Source organism: Paramormyrops kingsleyae, chromosome 25 (assembly GCF_048594095.1).
Source record: "Paramormyrops kingsleyae isolate MSU_618 chromosome 25, PKINGS_0.4, whole genome shotgun sequence".
Taxonomy (NCBI): Eukaryota; Metazoa; Chordata; class Actinopteri; order Osteoglossiformes; family Mormyridae; genus Paramormyrops; species Paramormyrops kingsleyae.
Window position 1 is genome coordinate 9,849,921 of NC_132821.1, and position 23,456 is coordinate 9,873,376.

Here is a 23,456-nt window from a genome sequence, read left to right on the forward strand (position 1 = left end):
GATAAAACGTCAAATCTGATATCAGCACCTTGCATTTCGCGGACAGAAGGCTGAATGTATCTGCTTCCAACAACAAGTCATTTAAATTCGTTCATAAAACGCATTTGCTGCAGCGATTTTACGAGGATCCACAGACCATCTGTGACTCCTGGTATTAATCCATTGGAATTTTAACCTTGTATTATACACGCAGGCTACTCAGTGCGTCTGATGTGAAGTACCGGGGAGCGTGGTATTTAGCCGTGAACCGCCTAGGTAATATAGCCGACAACAGTAGGGAATAGGCGGCGCGATTTTTCATTGGCTAGGCTCAAAAATATTCAAAATGTAATAAAAAAACAGTGACACCAATGAGTACATGCAAACGTGAAAGTATGAGCCCAGAAGCTATTTCTATTACATTTAAATCACATTTTATTAAATTTAAATGACATTGAAATTAAAGTTAAACGTAGTCACACGGGTCTGGAAAATCAAAGCAGGTGTTACGGAAAATTCAGTTTCCCCATGTTCCCCCTGTCGCACGCTGATCTGAAATCACGACGTCACCCGCTGCTTCGTAGATATACGGTTTCGCTGTCGTCTTAATGTCTTACTTTATTTCTTTCATATCTTTCTTAATGTCTTTAGTGTGCTGCGGGAAACAAACTATTTATGCAAAAACATCGCCTGTCTTTTCGATATCTGTGTATTTAAAGAACTGAAACTATTTCAATCGCTGGTAATACTACTTTGCGTAATACTGTTTATTCTAATTATGGCGTAATTGTACGCAACTTACTCGTTACATTTAACTACTGCTGACAGCGCTGTACATGGAAATGCATGGCTGAATCACTTTTCATGAAACCATCAATACGTTTGCGTATAGATACGAAAGGGGAACACTATTAGCGTAAGGCTGGAATATATGGTTCCCCTCGATAAAGCAGACACACAGCAAGTCTGGACCTCGATACTGATAATACAACTTCATTATTACATTATGCAGTTATGTGCCTGAATGACTTTCAGCCATCTCACGTGGTTCTTCGCACAAATATGAAAGGGAAACACTATTTCCTAAAATCCAGGATATTCAGTTCCCCCTGCTAAAACAGGCATGCAGCAACTCTGGGCCTCAGTACTGATAGCAATAGTTTATAAGTATTTAATCATATCTAAATAACTTCTAGCCACCCCTCATACTTCCACAGACAGTAAGGCAGGGGGAACGGATTTTCCCAGTGCCCGGGAAAAACTGTTCCCCCTACTTAAATCACAAAGACAGTGTTTCTAAAACATGCTGCTCTTTATGTTAACTCTGCTATAGGTACATGGACATGTCATTGAATAACTTTCAGCCACCCCTCATACTCCCACAGCCAGTAAGGCAGGGGGAACGGATTTTCCCAGTGCCCGGGAAAATCTGTTCCCCCTACTTAAATCAGAAAGACAGTGTTTCTAAAACATGTTATAATGCAGAATGATTCACCACATTCCCACTTACTTAGGATTAAACCTAAGTTATGGTTTGAGATCTTTACTCAGACTCCCCAATTTCACTTGAACGTATCTTCAATTCTTAAATATCAAGAATAAAGACTAAAGTCTGTTGTTCATTAAAAAAAAAAATCACAAGTATTTCAATGCTGCCACAACTTTAATAATAAATCTAATAGATTTAGAAACATATTAATTTGATTTGTATGGACCTTTGCTTCATATGGTGAGCAATAACTGTACTGCCTGGATTTTGTTAAGAACATTCATAAACAAATAACTACATTTTACTTCCACTCAATCTTTTATACGCGCTATATTTTATTTATTCGTTTGTTTGTTTGTTTGGGGCAGTGGTACAGATTTTTTGTATAATCAGGCCCTGGTTTATTCCATGACGCATACGCTTTCTCTGAAAGATCATTTTAACAGCATTGCTCTGTCGTAAATATCTACGTCGTTTGCATCATTGTACGTTTCTCAGTTCTGGAAGGCGAAAGAAGATAGCGGTCGATTATAGTTTTTCGAGTGTGACTACTAACAGATTGACAAAATGGATCCAATACAGTATGGTATAATATATACATATTTAACAGCTGGCAAATATCCTGATTCCCGAACTAAGGCAGAAAAATATGTCATTCGACGACGTGCGCAACAGTATTCCATCAAAGGTAAAATGTATTCTAAACAGGCCTACCATAGTGATCTGTCTTAAATCATGAGTCATACAAATATTTTACATAGACCTACATTACTTAAGTAAAAGGTATAATTATGTTACATAAAAATATACTTTCCATGTCTATCCTAAGCCTGTTGACCACATCTTACCTAACAGGCCTAGCTTTATAGGCCATTATTTTACATTTTGCCTTTGTTACAATATATGGCGTTTTGTATCAAAATGAAAATACCAAATTGGTATGTGGCATACACATATTTTGCAATCGAGGTTCTGCTTTATTTATTTAATCTCTTGACAGATGGGGTGCTTTATTATGTCCGCCGAAAGGGCACAAATGAAGAGCGCTTGGTTAAAGTTGTGCGAAGTGCTGAAGAGGCAGATGACGTTTTTAAAGAGTTCCATGCCACTGCCACAGGTGGACAGAGTGGAAAAGAAAGAACGCAGGATGCAATTTCCAAACGGTATTACTGGCCTAGCATGACTGCCGATATCGAAAATTGGGTAAGTTTTTAATTATTTACAATTAGGCTAATTAAAGCCTATGATAAGCATTTGCATGGCAAATGACACGTAGACGATGTAACATGTCTTAAAGACTGAAATACAATTGTAATCATTATCTAAAATTATAATAAGTCTATAAATGTGTGTTCTTACTATGCTATAACACTAAATCAACTGTTGTCTTCCAAAATTAATGTATTGGTTCCTACATAATACATCATTGATATAATATCTTTTAAAGAATAGTTATTTTAGAATGGATTCATCTATACATTTATTAGAAAATAGTTCTTAACATTGCTCTTTAAATGTATTCATGTTATATGTTTAAATGCAGATTAAACAATGCCCAGCATGCCAGTCTAAAAGGGTAATAAAACTCAAAGAAGCTTATATTCCAATAACTGTAAGTAACTTAATTTGTTTCTCATTTCTGTGATTTTATAGCTATTAGCATTATTCCATTTAATAATTACTAATGAACTTATTTCTGTTTGTAGGTAAATGAACCATGGGAATTAGTTGGTATGGACCTTATTGGAAAATTGCCCTTGACTGAAAAAGGCAATCAGTACATTTGTGTACTGATTGATTATTTTACAAAGTGGGTAGAGGCATATCCATTACCCTCAAAAGCAGCAGGAGATGTCACCATGTGCATTGTGAATTTTTTTTACCGATTTGGAGCACCAAAGAGGATTCTCACTGATCAAGGCAGAGAATTTGTTAATCAGGTTGGATATATGTCATTTTTTGAATAGCAAGTATGGGCATTATAACAGCACACACATATCTTTTCATTTTAATTTTTCTGGTTTGACAAAGAGGAATGTGAAGTAGTTTAATACAATATTAATGAAAACATTACATTTAAGTTGGACATCGGAATAATTTTTATATTGAAAAATGTTCAAGAATAGCCTTGTACAGTTCAGATACATATTCATTCAGGGTTTGACTGAGAACAATTTTGTCTGGATAAAAGGTATATCAAAACCAGAAAATTATCTACATTATCAGCAATAAAAAAAAAACAACACTGTATACTAATTTTGGTTAGAAATGTCACCAAAAATGTGAAGTCCACGGTGTTATTTTTCCTGCTGGTCTTTCCCTAGGTAAACAGAGAAGTATGCACCTTGTTTGGTATTGAGAGAAGTCTCTGTTCACCTTACCACCCTCAAACTAATGGACTGGTGGAACGGATGAATGGTACTATACAGAGGTAACTTCCTGTTTGCATGACTTATTTAAGGTATTACACTGCATATTATGTGTAAACAGTGGTGGAATGTAACAAAGTATTTGTACTTTGTTACTGTACTTAAGTACATTTTTACATATCTGTACTTTACTTAAGTAAAAATAATAATGCATACTTTTTATTTTACTCCATTACATTTTGCGGCAATTATCTGTACTTTCTACTCCACTACATTTCTACAATTTATGCCGTTAGTCGTTACATTTCATGAACACAATTTCCTTAAAATCTTGCATGAAAAAATAGTTAGCCTATTGCATTCTGCCGTTGCTTGCCATTTCCTACCAATCAGGTGGCTTTATTAGCTCCAATGATGGCAGAGCGTGCGTCAATTAGCAGCACGAGCTGGTAGACTGGCTTGATTTCAAGAAGATGAGACATTCAACATGGACCCATTCAACATGGTTTATCTTAATGGTATATTAATGGTGATACCTAGTAGATAACTTGTCATCCACATAATTCTAAGTTAGGATACAGACAGTATTGCAGAGTGCACGCACAATAAGCACACCAAACTTTCCAATACACATATACTGTATAGTTCCTTGTAATTGTTACGAGCAATGACATCGGTAGAGGCGTAAGTCAGTATATCTACTATTCTTTTACAAAATGGCACACCCGAGACGTCGAGATAAACCATTGGTGAGTACTTTTACTTAAAAAAATACTTTAAAGTAAATTTAAAAGTAAGTACTTAGTACTTTCACTTAAGTAAGATTGTTGATGTAGCACTTCTACTTTTACTTGAGTACATATTTTGCACAATATTTGTACTTTTACTTAAGTACTAAGCTTCAGTACTTCCTCCACCACTGTGTGTAAACTCCTGAAACTCCTTCTGTTCTCTTTAGAACCCTTTCAAAAGTTTGTGATGAAAGACCCACATTATGGGACACCTATCTTGATGCCGTCCTTTTCAACATCAGGACCAAAAAACAACTGACTACAATGTTTTCCCCATACTTCCTTATGTTTGGCAGGGAGGCTCGTTATTTTTCAGAGGTCCCAGAGTCTTTTGATGTGAGTATATTTGTGGTAATAATTTATATTTCTCAAAACATCTGTTTCTTCACATTGAAAGATAGATATTATAATGATAACCTAAAAGTATCGGTGATGTAAAAGTAATGTTATTTATTTATTATTGCCTAGATTAATGAAACAGTGGAGACAGTTTTGGAGGACGAAATTGTCAGTCCTGCTCTTAAAACTCAGGACCTAATATTCAGTGCAGTGAAGAAAAATATGACAAAAGCAAGGGAAAAAACAAGGAGAAGAAAGCTGGGCCTTGGGGCTACACCACAAAATCTTAAAATTGGCGACAAAGTTCTCAGGAAGAATGTCAGGAGTCTGGAGAGAAAAGGAGGAAAGCTTGACAAAGAGCTTCTGGGGCCATTCACAATAACCTCGATTGAAGGGAAGAATGTTGGTTAATGAGAAAGGGATAAAGTTTCTCAAAATTAATTTGGATCATCTGGTTCCATATATTCAAGAACTGCCACGTGTGCCTCACAGACTTCAAAAAAGTTTCTCACAACCTCCAGCACCCACCCCTCAGGACCCACAGTCTCCTGCACTGACCCCTCAGGACCCACAGTCCCCTGCACTGACCCCTCAGGACCCACAGTCCCCTGCACTGACCCCTAAGGACCCACAGTCTCCTGCACTGACCCCTCAGGACCCACAGTCTCCTGCACCGACCCCTCAGGACCCACAGTCTCCTGCACTGACCCCTCAGGACCCACAGTCCCCTGCACTGACCCCTCAGGACCCACAGTCCCCTGCACTGACCCCTCAGGACCCACAGTCTCCAGCACCGACCACGTTTTCCAAAGTTGAGAAAAGTAGGTGATACATTTATTGTATAATGCTGTATTATTTTCATTTTAAGTTATTTAATTGTAAAAGGTTTTAAGGTTTTTAAGTGGCTCTTAACATTGTGTGTAATAACTTTGGCAGGTGTCAATGCAGCTTGGTCAGGCAAAGCTGAGGAAAAGAAAACGTTACTGCTCTCTAAGATTGGTTCCTATAAAATATTTAACTGGGATATAGCACGGATTGCACCTGGGAGAGAACTTGAGAGTGAGGTAGGCCAGTCACACATGATTCAGACAATATGACTCTACATGAAAATATATCAGTGTCATTAAAAATGTTGTCTGTCTTTCCAAAGGTTATAAATGGATACTTATTTGCACTGATAAGGCAGCATAACCAGGAGAGAGTTGAAAAGGCATTTCTTATTGATTCATATGCCATGACTAAGGTGTGGCGGGGATCCTACAGAATCCTTAGAAAGGTGCAGTATCAAAGTAACTGACAGTCTTTCATAATGAAAGCTGTGAATGAGTATTGTATTGTATTGTATTGTATTTTATTGTATTGTATTGTATTGTATTGTATTGTATTGTATGAAATTTTCAGTTGAGACAGTGCTGTTATGGTCTGCATAATTTAGGTGGACCCAAATGGGTTCAAGTTGTTTCTGGGTGTTATTGGGGAGCATGGACACTGGACTCTTGCTGTAAGTAGATATACACAATTATGACACATTAAATAATATATAATACAACATTTCCATACCCTTGCCCTTATTATGTTATGTAGTGCTGGGATACTGTAAGTACCTGCTCTAGTTGAGAGATCATTTCTGTCTCTTCTTCACTTCTCCACAATCAACCAATTTGTAATCATTAATTTATCTGCTGGTTTTTTTACATAGATTTCCTGTCAAATTATCTGCCTCATTTGTTTCAGTTTTTGGCTTTTGACTTTTTTGGGTGCAGTCATTCTGTAGCTTTATTTGCATAAATGTATTTTTATGTTGCAAGTACACGTCATTTAGTGTTTATTTCTGACTATAAATTTTTTGCACCGTGGTATTTGTTATATACCCATCTATAAAGAAAACTGTTTTTTTGGATCCACTGGGGGAATCAAAAGAGAAGATCCACAAACGCCTTGACAGCACAAGGTACCAATTACAGATATTGTCTGTCCCATTTGACAAATGAAAGACACACACGCATGCATGCACGCACACACATACACACACACGTATGAACTGTATAATAAAATAATATATATGACAAAATAAATATTCAATTAAATTACAGAGCATTTATGAGGAGTAAAGGATGCAATGTATCCAGATGGAGGTGTGAGACTCTCCCACATACACAGCAGAGAGATGTGGTATCGTGGGGTATTCGTGTGCAAGGTATGCAATAAATACAAAGTTTTTTTGTATTCTATTTGAAGTTTTGCATTTCTTTCTGACATTTTAAATATTTGTAGTTTGCAGAGAAAATACTGGAAGACCAGCCTGTCTGGTTCTCTAATAATCCACAGACGATTGACCAGTTCAGAAAGGAAATGGCCATAAGACTTCTCCAGGAGTCAGGTAAGTAACATAAAGGATCTACAACTCTGTTTGTTTTGTTGTATCAGCAAATATGCACTTTGTCATATCTTCCTTAATAAAGGGTTTTCTTCTGCATACATTTTATGTTTAACAGATGACATCACTGACGTCTGTTCAATCTGTGGAGAAGTTGAAACGGACAACTCATGGGTAAAGGAGCAATCAATAAATGCAGGCAGTCACATATGCACACTGACTTTTTAAAACTTATTTTATCTAAAAATGTGATAACCCGCTGTATTGCATGAGTACTGCCTGGATAAAGTGAGAGTTCACTATAGGACACATACACAAAACACACAATCACATTCACTCTCCACTTGGATACTTTAACACTCAGCTCAGCTACTGTCTATGTTTTTGAGATAAAACCAGAGTACCCCGTAGAAACCCCCACTGAAATGACTGTATAGAAAGTTGCAAACCTAGTGCTAAGAGACAAGCATACTGCCTTCACAGCCACTACGCTTAACAAAATGATTGGAATCTTCTATTTTAATCTGCTTCATTTGGTTTAGTATTGTACTCCATATAACATTTGCTTAATGAGAAATTTCACATAGTGCTGATTTCCTATAGGAGACTTGTTTATCGTTATATTTTTTAAATAATCAAAATTAGTCGGCAGTCTCAATGCTACACTAATAAACACTTGCAGTTACTATAAAACTACATGTCATATTTTTATTGAGATTTGATATTTATTAGAAATAATGTTGTGGTTATTTTTGTTATTTTTTCAGATTGCCTGCAATGGATGTGACAGGTGGTTCCATTTGTCTTGCAGTGGAAACCCAGCCACAGATGTGGACTTATTTTGTGCAGAATGTCTAATTACACATAAGACTGCTTAATTTTTTAATGAATAGTGAATTATTTTGGCATTTGCACTTTTAATAAGAAGTAGTTTGGAATCTTTGAAACTTCTGCCTTATTTATTTATTTATTTATTTACATGTGACGTTTTGTTTTTTTGTTGTTAAGTTTGGTTGTTTTTCTGTATTTATGTTAATTATTTTGTAATTATATTTTAACATTTTTTATTGTTAAGTTTTCGGAAAGATACCAAAAACTCGTTAAGCGAGTTTTCAACTTATGCATGTTAGCATTTTCTGAATGGTTCTTTTGCACTTTTAACTGAAGTTTGCAATTATTTAACTGGTTATATCTGTTAAACAGCTATTTAATTTATTTGATGTTGTTAACTTTAAAAGATTTATTAAAATAATGTATAAAATACCTAAGCTTATTCTTCTAAAAAAAAAAACCAAACAAACAAACACTGTCTTTCTGATTTAATTAGGGGGAACAGTTTTCCCCGGGCACTGGGAAAATCCGTTCCCCCCGCCTTACTGGCTGTGGGAGTATGAGGGGTGGCTGAAAGTTATTCAATGACACAGGAACCTATATCAGAGTTAACACAAAGAGTAGCATGTTTTAGAAACACTGTCTTTCTGATTTAAGTAGGGGGAACAGATTTTCCCGGGCACTGGGAAAATCTGTTCCCCCTGCCTTACTGGCTGTGGGAGTATGAGGGGTGGCTGAAAGTTATTCAATGACATGTGTACCTATAGCAGAGTTAACATAAAGAGCAGCGTGTTTTAGAAACACTGTCTTTGTGATTTAAGTAGGGGGAACAGATTTTCCCGGGCACTGGGAAAATCCGTTCCCCCTGCCTTGCTGGCTGTGGGAGTATGAGGGGTGGCTGAAAGTTATTCAATGACACAGGAACCTATATCAGAGTTAACACAAAGAGCAGCATGTTTTAGAAACACTGTCTTTGTGATTTAAGTAGGGGGAACAGATTTTCCCGGGCACTGGGAAAATCCGTTCCCCCTGCCTTACTGGCTGTGGGAGTATGAGGGGTGGCTGAAAGTTATTCAATGACATGTGTACCTATAGCAGAGTTAACACAAAGAGCAGCATGTTTTAGAAACACTGTCTTTGTGATTTAAGTAGGGGGAACAGATTTTCCCGGGCACTGGGAAAATCCGTTCCCCCTGCCTTACTGGCTGTGGGAGTATGAGGGGTGGCTGAAAGTTATTCAATGACATGTGTACCTATAGCAGAGTTAACACAAAGAGCAGCATGTTTTAGAAACACTGTCTTTGTGATTTAAGTAGGGGGAACAGATTTTCCCGGGCACTGGGAAAATCCGTTCCCCCTGCCTTACTGGCTGTGGGAGTATGAGGGGTGGCTGAAAGTTATTCAATGACATGTGTACCTATAGCAGAGTTAACACAAAGAGCAGCATGTTTTAGAAACACTGTCTTTGTGATTTAAGTAGGGGGAACAGATTTTCCCGGGCACTGGGAAAATCCGTTCCCCCTGCCTTACTGGCTGTGGGAGTATGAGGGGTGGCTGAAAGTTATTCAATGACATGTGTACCTATAGCAGAGTTAACATAAAGAGCAGCATGTTTTAGAAACACTGTCTTTGTGATTTAAGTAGGGGGAACAGATTTTCCCGGGCACTGGGAAAATCCGTTCCCCCTGCCTTACTGGCTGTGGGAGTATGAGGGGTGGCTGAAAGTTATTCAATGACATGTGTACCTATAGCAGAGTTAACATAAAGAGCAGCATGTTTTAGAAACACTGTCTTTGTGATTTAAGTAGGGGGAACAGATTTTCCCGGGCACTGGGAAAATCCGTTCCCCCTGCCTTGCTGGCTGTGGGAGTATGAGGGGTGGCTGAAAGTTATTCAATGACATGTGTACCTATATCAGAGTTAACACAAAGAGCAGCATGTTTTAGAAACACTGTCTTTGTGATTTAAGTAGGGGGAACAGATTTTCCCGGGCACTGGGAAAATCCGTTCCCCCCATCTTACTGTCTGTGGAAGTATGAGGGGTGGCTAGAAGTCATTTAGATATGATTAAATACTTATAAACTATTGCTATCAGTACTGAGGCCCAGAGTTGCTGCATGCCTGTTTTAGCAGGGGGAACTGAATATCCTGGATTTTAGGAAATAGTGTTTCCCTTTCATATTTGTGCGAAGAACCACGTGAGATGGCTGAAAGTCATTCAGGCACATAACTGCATAATGTAATAATGAAGTTGTATTATCAGTATCGAGGTCCAGACTTGCTGTGTGTCTGCTTTATCGAGGGGAACCATATATTCCAGCCTTACGCTAATAGTGTTCCCCTTTCGTATCTATACGCAAACGTATTGATGGTTTCATGAAAAGTGATTCAGCCATGCATTTCCATGTACAGCGCTGTCAGCAGTAGTTAAATGTAACGAGTAAGTTGCGTACAATTACGCCATAATTAGAATAAACAGTATTACGCAAAGGAGTATTACCAGCGATTGAAATAGTTTCAGTTCTTTAAATACACAGATATCGAAAAGACAGGCGATGTTTTTGCATAAATAGTTTGTTTCCCGGAGCACACTAAAGACATTAAGAAAGATATGAAAGAAATAAAGTAAGACATTAAGACGACAGCGAAACCGTATAACTACGAAGCAGCGGGTGACGTCGTGATTTCAGATCAGCGTGCGACAGGGGGAACATGGGGAAACTGAATTTTCCGTAACACCTGTTCTCCACCTTCTGTTCATTGAAAGGTGCTACACAGGCGCGCACCCTCTACGTAAACAAAATGCATTTCTTTCACTCACGAAATACATTTCGTCTACAAAGTGACATTCCTCCATTCAGTTCCAGTCCGTTTCCAAGAAGATTTTGGAACAGTAGTTTACGTGCATAAGCAGTTGTTTACATGCATAAACAGTTGCTTACGTGTGTAAGTTCTAGAACCCAGAGCATAAATTTGATCGTTGTCGGACGATCATCTCAGTTTGACATTTTCTGCAACACGCATTAACTGCAAACTTCTTTTAGTCACCAAAATGTGCAAGGTTAAGAGAGTAGTCTACCGTGTGGAGGTCTTTTATGAGCAGGGGGGCGTTACACGGTGTATCGAGTTCACCATCACAAAGGGCAGAAAAAGGTGCTTTGTCAAATATGACGCACCAAATGCCATCGTGAAAGCAGGGTCTGAGTGGAAGTTTGCTGGGCAGTACTTCGTGAGAAGTATTGTCCAGAATTTTCTCTCATTGGACCACACTCTGCATCAGTGCCTGGAATCATGCAGCCCTCCTGCTGACGATGATATCTGCAGCCCAGCTGCAGAGGCTGAGACAGGTAGGCCTACTGCATCACCTGTAGATCACACACCTTTCCACTGAGTGACTAGGAAGAAGGTAAAGAAAAGTGGAACAAATGCCTGTACACCCCATTCAGTATTGTTTTCAGGTGTGGGACCTGAGGCAGACAGTGAGGGAGACGCCACTGAAGCTGTGGGTAACAGACATGTGAGTTCTGTCCTCGTTGAGGTCCCAGAGACCAGCATCAAGGTACTGAGTTTAATCTTAAGGGGGCAGTTTCCCAGATACGGTTTAAATTAAGTCAGGGGTTGGCCTTAATCTGGAATAGTTAATCATGGTTTTAAAAATGGCTTTCTGAATGACTAATTACTGATTACTGCACTATGGAGTCCTGACTTGCGGTAGGCAAGATCAATTTAAAATCACCTATACTAGTCTGAATTAGCTGAACTGAGGTTGTCTTATTTACAATTTATAGGCAAATGAAGAACCCGATCAGTTGGATGATTCACGGCCTGGAATAATGGAGAGCCAGCCAATGTTGGAGCACATCTCAACTGACGACCATCCGGAGGGTTCAGATGAGGTGTCACACACATCTACCTCAAGTATGTGAGAACATTTCACTTTGCCTTTTCTTTCTCTACTTTAACACTTTCATTTACTTCTGTGTCATCTGATATGAAATATCTCTTCATGCAATCTGCATTTATTTGACCATACATATGGACTTTTCTTGTTTCAAGGACAAAATGATGTGGACAGTACTCAAGACCTGCAAGTTGATTCACCGCTCACATCTGCAGGAGCAATGTCAGCCAGTACTGCTCACCAAAGACTCTCTCTCCAGGAAAGGCTGGCAATTGAATTTTATTAGCAAAAGCTAAAGTATCTGCAGGAAGAGCATGATATTAAAATGAAGATTCTTCAGTTACAATTGGAAATGCTGATGGAGAGAAAGATGCAACCGTCTCAGATGTCTCATCAGTACCAGAAACAAAATAAATAAATATTGCTGTCTTAACTCATGTTGGATGTTATAGCTGTTTCTGTATCATACCAGATAACATGTACACTTCTGCTTTTAAAATGTATTTGCTCATTGAATAAGAAAATTTATCTGATCCGAGTAGAACGATGAAAATGTCACAAAGCTCTTTACGTTTAACCGGCCAGAACCTCAGCAAGCAAGCCTGAGGTGACAGTGGCAAGGAAAAACTCCCTCTAGCAGGAAGAAACCTTGAGAGGAACCTAGACTCGGAAAGGGATCCCATCCTCCTCTGGGCGACCGGGGAGCATGAAACTGTATTAACATTGATATTAATTTGAGTCCATATACTGTAGTTTTAAAGTCCCAGTTGGTTTCATGTAGTTATCTCCAAGGAGTCCAGGTGAGGGTTCAAGCGGTGTAGTGTCGGCTCGCGATCAGCTCGGAAAAGAGAAGATGGAGAAGAGTTATTGCCCTACACCTAACCTAACCTCCGGCAGTACTAAAGTAACTATGGCAGCCTGGCTAAAAGGGAGACCTGGAAGGAAGCACAGACATGAGGGTTTCCAGGGTTTTTGCCGTCAAGCCAAACTACCATCAACAGTTCAGGTGTTATGGTCACCAGCCCATCACAGGGCAGGGAATAACCCAGGAGTGGGCGCCAACACATCCACCTCGTAACACAATCCTAATTGGCTGCCTACCTGCCAGGATCTGTCTGTAGGGGTATGTAGGGTACGCTGAACAATCAGGGCACAGCAGGCTCATCACCCAGGCGGGATTAAAAGCCCTAATGGAGCATTTCAGGCAGAGGGTGAATAGAGATGTACATTATGAGAAAAAATATGTGCTTTTAGAACATTGAAGCATGTACATATATTCTTGTAGACCCCTAAAAATTGAATTATGAACAGTGAATATGAGCATAGTAATGGCCTTTTAAGCAACATTAGGTTGCTGTCCATGGTGCTGAAAACCTGAATTGGCAAGTTTTACGTGAATTTTTTACCCTCTTTAATTGTAACCCTCTTATTTTGTTGGCAGTGATGCTCTGTGAAGTCTACAGGGGTGGGTATAGAATGGATTACAGTGGGTAATAGGTGATTTACATTAACTTTTTACAATTAACAACCAAAATGGTTTGGACAATCAGTTTAACTTTGAACAATAACACTTCCCAAAAGTTTCTCTCTGTCTCTCTTGCCAGTTATTTATCGTTATACCCAAATCAAGGAGGAATCAACTGCAAAACGCATTGTAGGAGATATAAGATGCAAACCCATTAAATGTTCTTTTTGTTTAAACATTATAAAACAGACTAATATACATTAAGCAGTTTGAAACTTTACATTTAGTCCTACATCACTTAGAAAAAGCAGGCGATGACCAGCCCAACCAGCAGTTCCATCTCTGATTTTGCAGAATCCCTTGTCAGGATAACTTTCGAAGTCATGACTTAACTAATTTTCAGCTCTGTCTTTAACTTCATCATTTAGATTAAACTGATCTTTGCGGAGGGAAATGCAATGAAGTCACGAAACATACTGAATGTATACATTTTGACAGGCACAATATGGACAAAAGTATTGGGACACACCTTTCAATCACAGGTGTTTCATTCAGACCCATTGTCGTGGGTGCATAAAGTCAATCACCTAACCATGCATTCAGGTTTACAAACCTTTGTAAAAGAATGGGTTGTTCTGAAAAGCTCAGTGAATTCAAGCAGGCTATTGTCATAGGATACCTCCATGGCAATAAGTCAGTTTGTGAAATTCCTTTCCTGCTATATATTCCAGAGTCAACTGGAAGTGGTATTATTGAAATGTGGAAGTGTTTAGGAACAACAAAAGTGACAGAGTGCTAAGGTGCATAGTGCGGAAAATTCGCTAATGTTTTGTTGACTCAATAACTGCAGAGCTCCATACTTTCTCTAGCATTAAGTCTTATGCCAGAAGATTCAAGGAATGGGTTTCCATAGCCAAGCAGCTTCATGCAAGCCTCACATCACCAAACGCAATGTCAAGCATTGGATAAAGTGGTGTAAAGCAGCATGTCATTTGACTCTAGAACAGTAGAAATGTGTTCTGTGGAGTGACAAATCAAGTTTCTCTGTCTGGCAGTCTGATGGATGAGTCTGGGTTTGGCAGATGCCAGGAAAATGTTACCTGCCTGACTGGATTGTGCCAAGTTTGATGGAAGAGGGGTAATGGTATGGGGTTGTTTTTCAGGGGTTGGCCTAGACCGTTTAGTTCCAGTACCTCTGCCCTCCCTGCTGGACACCTACAATAAACACTGCAGGTCCAGAGGTACCAAGATAATTAAGGACTCCTCACACCCCGCAAACTGCCTATTCTGCAGGCTGAACTCAGGCAGACGGTTCCGTTGCCTGATGTCCAGGATGAGAGACTCAGGAAGAGTTTTTTCCCCCAAGCCATAAGGCTTCTCAATTTAAACTAACTCTGGCCTTTCTGTACACTATGTATGTTTGCACTGAATGCACAAATACTGCACATTTGCACTATATTCAGATTTTTGCACTGTATTTTAGATTCTTGATTTTAGGTTGTATATTTTGCACTGTATATTTTAGATTATATCTTGGTTCCATAGTATTTATATAATGTAATTTCTCTTTTTACTCCTACTTTACTTCTTACCTTTTTTCTTTTTTTCTTCTATTTCTATTTTTGCACAGCCAAATAAGGGTGACACAGAGATACATTTCACTGCATGTTGTACTGTATGTAACAAATAAATCTCTTGAATCTTGGTGTCAAGGTGTATCCAGAGGAGATGCCCCTGGAGTGTGCAGAGTGCTGCCTTGTCCTCTACTACCTGGAGGCCACGGTCATTCTGAAGCATCTCCAGCGACCAGGCGTGGTGGAGCACATGACCGTAACCCATAATGTTTTATCAAAAACAAAAAAAACAATGTCCAAGACAATTTGGACAATTCTATGTGTCCCTATTTGTGGGAAAAGTTTAGGGAAGAGGCCCTTTTCTATTCTAGCATTCTGGTAGTAAAATTATAAATTAACCTCTCTGATAACTCTAGTTGAGCCACTTAGAATAAAACTCAGGGCCTCTCACTTGGTGAGCAAAGGTATCTCTTTTATCCAGCAATCCAGCAAAGCGCTCCCATCACACTCTGGCACCAGGTACCAAGGACCCCGAGCACAAAGAGAAACCAGTTGATAAACCATAATTCTCAATTCCAGATAAGGACTTCTAAGTTCTGATTGGTCACAAAACACCAAAAAACCAGGCTCAAACGTATAACAAACACAATTCTCCTGCTCTATTGGTTCACCTTGGTAGCAAGGTAAAATCCACCCATTTTGCTCAATTTACCAGAACATGTCTCGACTGCTAGGTTGCTACTTGAAATATGAATATACACTCACCTAAAGGATTATTAGGAACACCTGTTCAATTTCTCATTAATGCAATTATCTAATCAACCAATCACATGGCAGTTGCTTCAATGCATTTAGGGGTGTGGTCCTGGTCAAGACAATCTCCTGAACTCCAAACTGAATGTCAGAATGGGAAAGAAAGGTGATTTAAGCAATTTTGAGCGTGGCATGGTTGTTGGTGCCAGATGGGCCGGTCTGAGTATTTCACAATCTGCTCAGTTACTGGGATTTTCACGCACAACCATTTCTAGGGTTTACAAAGAATGGTGTGCAAAGAAAAAAACATCCAGTATGCGGCAGTCCTGTGGGCGAAAATGCCTTGTTGATGCTAGAGGTCAGAGGAGAATGGGCCGACTGATTCAAGCTGATAGAAGAGCAACTTTGACTGAAATAACCACTCGTTACAACCGAGGTATGCAGCAAAGCATTTGTGAAGCCACAACACGCACAACCTTGAGGCGGATGGGCTACAACAGCAGAAGACCCCACCGGGTACCACTCATCTCCACTACAAATAGGAAAAAGGGGCTACAATTTGCACAAGCTCACCAAAATTGGACAGTTGAAGACTGGAAAAATGTTGCCTGGTCTGATGAGTCTCGATTTCTGTTGAGACATTCAAATGGTAGAGTCATAATTTGGCGTAAACAGAATGAGAACATGGATCCATCATGCCTTGTTACCACTGTGCAGGCTGGTGGTGGTGGTGTAATGGTGTGGGGGATGTTTTCTTGGCAGACTTTAGGCCCCTTAGTGCCAATTGGGCATCGTTTAAATGCCACGGCCTACCTGAGCATTGTTTCTGACCATGTCCATCCTTTTATGACCACCATGTACCCATCCTCTGATGGCTACTTCCAGCAGGATAATGCACCATGTCACAAAGCTCGAATCATTTCAAATTGGTTTCTTGAACATGACAATGAGTTCACTGTACTACAATGGCCCCCACAGTCACCAGATCTCAACCCAATAGAGCATCTTTGGGATGTGGTGGAACGGGAGCTTCGTGCCCTGGATGTGCATCCCACAAATCTCCATCAACTCACCTAAAGGATTATTAGGAACACCATACTAATACGGTGTTTGACCCCCTTTCGCCTTCAGAACTGCCTTAATTCTAAGTGGCATTGATTCAACAAGGTGCTGAAAGCATTCTTTAGAAATGTTGGCCCATATTGATAGGATAGCATCTTGCAGTTGATGGAGATTTGTGGGATGTCAAAAGTCAAAGTTGCTCTTCTATCAGCTTGAATCAGTTGGTCCATTCTCCTCTGACCTCTAGCATCAACAAGGCATTTTCGCCCACAGGACTGCCGCATACTGGATGTTTTTCCCTTTGCACACCATTCTTTGTAAACCCTAGAAATGGTTGTGCGTGAAAATCCCAGTAACTGAGCAGATTGTGAAATACTCAGACCGGCCTGTCTGGCACCAACAACCATGCCACGCTCAAAATTGCTTAAATCACCTTTCTTTCCCATTCTGACATTCAGTTTGGAGTTCAGGAGATTGTCTTGACCAGGACCACACCCCTAAATGCATTGAAGCAACTGCCATGTGATTGGTTGATTAGATAATTGCATTAATGAGAAATTGAACAGGTGTTCCTAATAATCCTTTAGGTGAGTGTATATGCACAGCAGTAAAAACGGTGGGTAACCATTTATATCCTTACCTTTTTTGAGATCACTAATGTTAAGTAAACGCTGTTTTGTAAATTTAAAAGGTGCGTAAATGGCGTTTGTGTGCATTTACTCTCCACTACACCACTGAATGAAGGATTTGCGTTAAGTAATCTGAATAATTGCATAAAATTATCCAAAAACTCCACAACGTCACATAATACATCAGTGTCTCTCCGACCTAATTTCAGCTAATTATCATCAAATTCTGGCTTCTAAAACAAGATTCTGCTGTGTCCGCCTCCGCCATTTTTAAACTTTTTTTTCAATTCTCCCAGAATTCATCACGTAAGCTTCTCAAGGCACGCCATTGGTTCTCGTCACCTTTTTCCTTTTATGGCGATCGGCATCCAGCTTAATCGTACTTTACTGCCACCGCGGCTTTGGTTAGCTTACTGCTCCCAAATTAGGAGGTAACCACTGTACTTGTGTGTGTAATAACGTAGACCCAACTAATCGATTATTAAATTAGTTGGCAACTATTTTAATAATCGATTTTAATCGATTAGTTGTTGCAGCCCTAGTTTTGTACAAACAGCATGATATCATCTGCACAGATTATTTTGTGTTGAGGTATCGGTATGAATTCCATTTATTTCACTTTTCTGTCGTATTGCTGCCGCATGTGGTTCTATGAAGATGCCAAACAATGAAGGAGAGAGTGGGCAGTGATCCCATCTGTGACTACTGTAGCTTTGGATGAGGTGTACGGTCAGTGATGGGCGGTAGCCATGTAGCGAAGCTATTTGTTTACTTACATTTTCTAGTAGCTTGCCTGTAGCGTCGCTGATTTCTGAATCAAATGATTTTCCAGTAGTTACGTTATTTTTTTGATAAAGTATAGCGACCTAGCGTCCATAAAAGCTACAATTCCCAGGACATGTCTGAGAAAAGCATCTTTGGGATGTGGTGGAACGGGAGCTTAATTCCCTGGATGTGCATCCCACAAATCTCCATCAACTGCAAGATGCTATCCAATCAATATGGGCCAACATTTCTAAAGAATGCTTTCAGCACCTTGTTGAATCAATGCCACGTAGAATTAAGGCAGCTCTGAAGGCGAAAGGGGGTCAAACACCGTATTAGTATGGTGTTCCTAATAATCCTTTAGGTGAGTGTAATATGATGTTATTTATCAAAGACATTGAGCACTAAACAATGGAGATGACAATTGGAAATTCAACTAAAAGTAAGTGATAAGCAGAAGAAAACAAGGGACAGGGAACAGGCCACACAGGCAAGTTAGCTGTAGTTGTGAGCAAATTACAATGATGCAAATATTTTTAATCCAACTATTTAGTTACAAATTCCTCAGCCTGGGAGTCATCAGCATTTGAATCAAGCAGGTCAGTTACTCAAGCCGTCAACATCAGCTTCTGAGATGAGGGGACAAATACCTGGATTGGGCTTGCCAGCCTAGGGCTATTGTTTCCTTGATTGCTGTTTTGCACTTCTCTGCGATGCACATGCAGGGCTACCCATCCCCCAACAATCTGCCAACGTAACAATTAGGCTGAGATCATGTAAACATCAGGTCACGTAAACAAACAGGGTGACTCAAATAAATGTATTAAAAAACCAGTAATGCCGAGCAATATACCAAAATATTCGGAACATTATACATTGAGCCTATCCTGCTAATATTGGTAGTCACTGTATGTCATGTCTGTGTCACAACAGTACGGATTAGAACAATATGTGGTACCATCAATAATGCGATCTGGGCCCTTTAAGGCTGGCTCGCTCCAATTAGTGAGCGAGTGCTTTCAGGCAGAAATTTCAGGGTAAAAACGACGAAATCGAAATTGGATCATACTGCCAATATTGCTCAGAATCGCTGTAGCTGTCCGATGGTACTGTATGCGGGGCGTTGCGGTTGCTTAGCGTGACCGACGCATAAGAAAGCAAACATTCTTTATCATCATCCTATGTATGTTAAATTACGATCTTCCACATTAATCAAGATATTGTAAAACGGAAATTATTACAGCTCCAATAGCTTATATTAAAGTCAGCCAAGAGTCACAACAAGGTTTTGAAATGGCAAACACAGACACAAATCAAATGTATATGAGCAAGCAACATAAGGGATCTGTTGTTTGGGTAAATTATATTATAGTATACACTATATATTTGTGGTGTGGTGGCGAATTGGTGCAGAAGTTTTAGAACTGCACTATCGATTTATCACTTTATTTAGAAATATAAATTCAGTTCTTATCCTTTTTAAAAGTTAAATTTTTTTTTATTGTCTTTCAAAGTGTCCCTCAGAATGACACTGGGGCTGGGGTGGGCGGGGCTACGAGGGGGAGGGGACGCGGTCAGAATGGTATATTAAGAGGAGACCTCCGCATGTACAGTTACTCTACCTCTACTTCCAGCGAGACAAGAGCTCCAGATTCTGCTCAAGATTTCATTTTTTGTCGAACAACTCGTCAAGAATGGCTTCCAAGGCGTAAGCTTTGATCAATTTATGATTGCATTTGAATGTGTAGAAACTGTGGATAAACTTGTTCATCCTTGTATGTAGTTTACTGACACTGTGCTTAAGTCTCTTAAACTGACTACTATTGTTAAAACTTAAATTGCATCCACTACAAAACGAAAACAATATTTCGAAGCAACTTTTATTAATTACTAAAAATTCATCTTTTTAGAAAGACATTTTAAGTTACTTTAAAGATTCTCCTGTTTTATCTCTTTATTTTTTTCTCTGTAGCACTTTTGAGATTGCTAAAATATAAAGTGCAATACAAATAAAATGTATTTTATTCTAATTATCTTTAAATTAGTAGTAAAGATGGTATTAAAGTGTAGAATACCATTTTTTAACTTGCAGTGTTCACAAAGGGCTTATATTGCTTGATATAAATGTAACTAATTAGTAAACATGTTTCAGTAGTTGTGATCATGTAGTTTACTAATTACTTTTCTCAGTCTGGGACCCATCAGGATGACAATAGATATGCAAATGTTATTTATCCAAACCACTGAGGAATGAACAATGTTGATGATGATGACTGGAATGGGTCCTGAAAATCATGAATTAAATCTAATCTTAAGTAACACTTCCTTGACTGTTACATAAAACTGTTAATTGTTTTTTTTTGTTGTTTTTTTTATATCCGCAGTACTTCCAACAGGCATTTCCTGCTCTGCCCCGTGTGCAAGAAGACACAGGCAAGCCTCTCGGTGCATCTGACTAAGGTGTGCATGAAGAGATCTTCGAAAGAAGCCATCCAAGAAGTAGTGGAGAAGGCAAAGCAGGATGCGCTTGAAGTTCTGCAGTGGGGCAGGGTGTTCAGCTACAGGCACCTGCGAGACATTATGGATGATGCTAATCCTATGAGCAGGTTGGTGGGAAAACTCTTCAGTCTTTTTTACACATCTCGCTTCGTTTCTTCAGTATGACATTTACTAACAGTTTTTTATTTACTTATTTATCTGAAAGGATGATCCAGGAGCTGGAGCGTCGCCACATGGTGGTGCCTGACACCCCCTCCCCAGCAGTAGTGGCGCAGACCAGCAGTGTTCCTGTGGTGGCTGGTACAACCGTGCAGCGACTGGAGAGCTCGGCGACTGAGCAGTCGGAGGACGCAGTCAGTGTCAGCAACGGCGAGATCTTTCAAGTGTGAGTATGAGTGTCTCGGATTTGCAGCTTCATTGATACCTTTTGCTTTTGCTTGTGAGCCAATTGAAGGTGCAATTTTAAGACGAAATATGTTTTCCACATGGCAGTACCCGGGAGGTGCAGTGGCCACAGACCTCCAGGCACATGATGCAGGAGAAGGGACTGTACCGGAAACATTCTCTGGACCATCCCCTCCTGAAGGGCTTCGCCGCATACTTGGAGAAGGATCTCCTGAATGAGGATTTCAAGCAGACGGTGAGGTCTCCCATAAAAGTTCACTCTATTATTTTACTCTATAACACCTTAACTGTTGACGGTAGTTTGGCTTGACGCCAAAACCCCTGGAAACCCTCGTGTCTGTGCTTCCTTCCAGGTCTCCCTTTTAGCCAGGCTGCCATAGTTACTTTAGTACTGCCGGAGGTTAGGTTAGGTGTAGGGCAATAACTCTTCTCCATCTTCTCTTTTACGAGCTGATCCCGAGCCGACACTACACCGCTTGAACCCTCACCTGGACTCCTTGGAGATAACTACATGAAACCAACTGGGACTTTAAAACTTTCTTGATTTAATTAGTGACTGGGCCGATACCTGGCAGATGAAATTTAACATAGACAAATGTAAGGTACTCCATATAGGGAGCAGAAATATAAAGTACAGGTATTTTATGGGACCAACTGAAATAAAGGTAGCTGATTATGAGAAAGACCTTGGTGTGTATGTTGATGCTTCCATGTCTCATTCTCGCCAGTGCGGGGAAGCAAATAAAATGGCCAATAGGATGTTGGGGTATATCTCCAGGTGTGTGGAGTTTAAGTCAAGGGAGGTAATGCTAAGATTATACAATTCCTTGGTGAGACCTCACCTAGAATATTGTGTGCAGGTTTGGTCGCCATATTTTAAAAAGGACATTGCGGCCTTAGAAAAGGTGCAGCGTAGGGCCACAAGAATGATTCCTGGTCTTAGAGTAATGTCATACAAGGAAAGGTTAGTTAAGCTAAATCTGTTCAGCCTCAAGCAAAGGAGACTGAGGGGGGACATGATCCAGGTCTATAAGATTCTAACAGGTTTGGATGCTGTTCAACCGAATAGTTACTTCAGCATTAGTTCAAATACAAGAACTCGTGGTCATAGGTGGAAATTAGCGGGAGAACATTTCAAACTGGATTTAAGGAAGCACTTCTTTACACAGTGTGTAGTCAGAGTATGGAATAGTCTTCCTGTTAATGTAGTGCAAGCTGAATCCTTGGGTTCCTTTAAATCAGAGCTAGATAAGATTTTAACAACTCTGAGCTATTAGTTAAGTTCTCCCCAAGCGAGCTCGATGGGCCGAATGGCCTCCTCTCGTTTGTATAGTTCTTATGTTCTTATATGGAATCAAATTATTGTCAATGTTAATGCAGTTTCAGAATCAGAATAACTTTATTGTCATTGTAACAAGTACAACGTAATTACAGTAGGTGCAATCCCCATGTCGGACATAAAGAATTTATGTAAATAACAACATGTCAGTGTAGACAACATTCACTCTACATGGGACAATATTGCACAAGTCCTTATTGCACATGAGGTAGAATTGAGGTGAAGAAAAAAAAAAAGTTAACTGATATTCAATGCCCTGATGGCAACAGGGTAGAAGCTGCTGTATAGTCCATTTGTCCTAGCTTTAATGCTTCTATATCTTTTGCCTGATGGCAGCAGTTGGAACAGATCATGAGCAGGGTGTGAGGGGTCTTTTAAAATGTTTTTCGCTCTGCTGAGGAAGCGTGAGTTGTGCAGTTCTTCTAGAGTGGGTAAATGACAGCCGATGATCTGCTGGGCGGTTCCTACGATCCTCTGTAATGTTTTTCTCTGTGCTAGTGTACAGCTGGAAAACCACGCGCAGAGGCAGTAGCACAGGATGCTCTCAATGGAACAGCGATAGAAGGACACCAGCAGTTTTTGAGAGATGTTGTTTTTCCTGAGGACTCTCAGAAAGTAAAGTCTCTGCTGGGCCTTCTTTGCCAGTTCTGTTGAGTTTGCGCCCCAGGACAGGTCGTCAGTGATACGAACACCCAGGAAGCGGAAGTCCCACACCCTCTCCACACAGTCCCCACTGATGTAAAGTGGTTTGGTGTCTGTTTTCTTTTTCCTGAAATCCACAACAATTTCCTTGGTCTTTGCTGTGTTCAGGAGCAGGTTGTTGTCAGTGCACCACGATGTCAGCCGCGCCACTTCGTGCCTGTAAGCAGACTCCTCTCCCCCAGAAATG

General features: G+C 39.9%; 3 long non-coding RNA genes across 3 annotated transcripts; all 3 read left to right on the top strand.

Moving 5' to 3' along the window:
- Positions 1–1,946: 1,946 nt before the first annotated feature.
- Positions 1,947–6,199, top strand: LOC140582865 (uncharacterized). Its single transcript, XR_011985658.1, has 9 exons — positions 1,947–2,156; positions 2,469–2,671; positions 3,012–3,080; positions 3,175–3,408; positions 3,793–3,899; positions 4,796–4,964; positions 5,097–5,788; positions 5,904–6,031; positions 6,118–6,199. It is a non-coding gene; the product is annotated as an uncharacterized lncRNA (long non-coding RNA).
- Positions 6,200–7,265: 1,066 nt separating this feature from the next.
- On the top strand, positions 7,266–8,311 carry LOC140582682 (uncharacterized). The gene is made up of 3 exons (XR_011985493.1): positions 7,266–7,347; positions 7,463–7,518; positions 8,112–8,311. It is a non-coding gene; the product is annotated as an uncharacterized lncRNA (long non-coding RNA).
- A 12,788-nt stretch (positions 8,312–21,099) lies between these two features.
- LOC140582692 (uncharacterized) lies at positions 21,100–21,911 on the top strand. Its single transcript, XR_011985508.1, has 2 exons — positions 21,100–21,208; positions 21,316–21,911. It is a non-coding gene; the product is annotated as an uncharacterized lncRNA (long non-coding RNA).
- Positions 21,912–23,456: the final 1,545 nt, after the last annotated feature.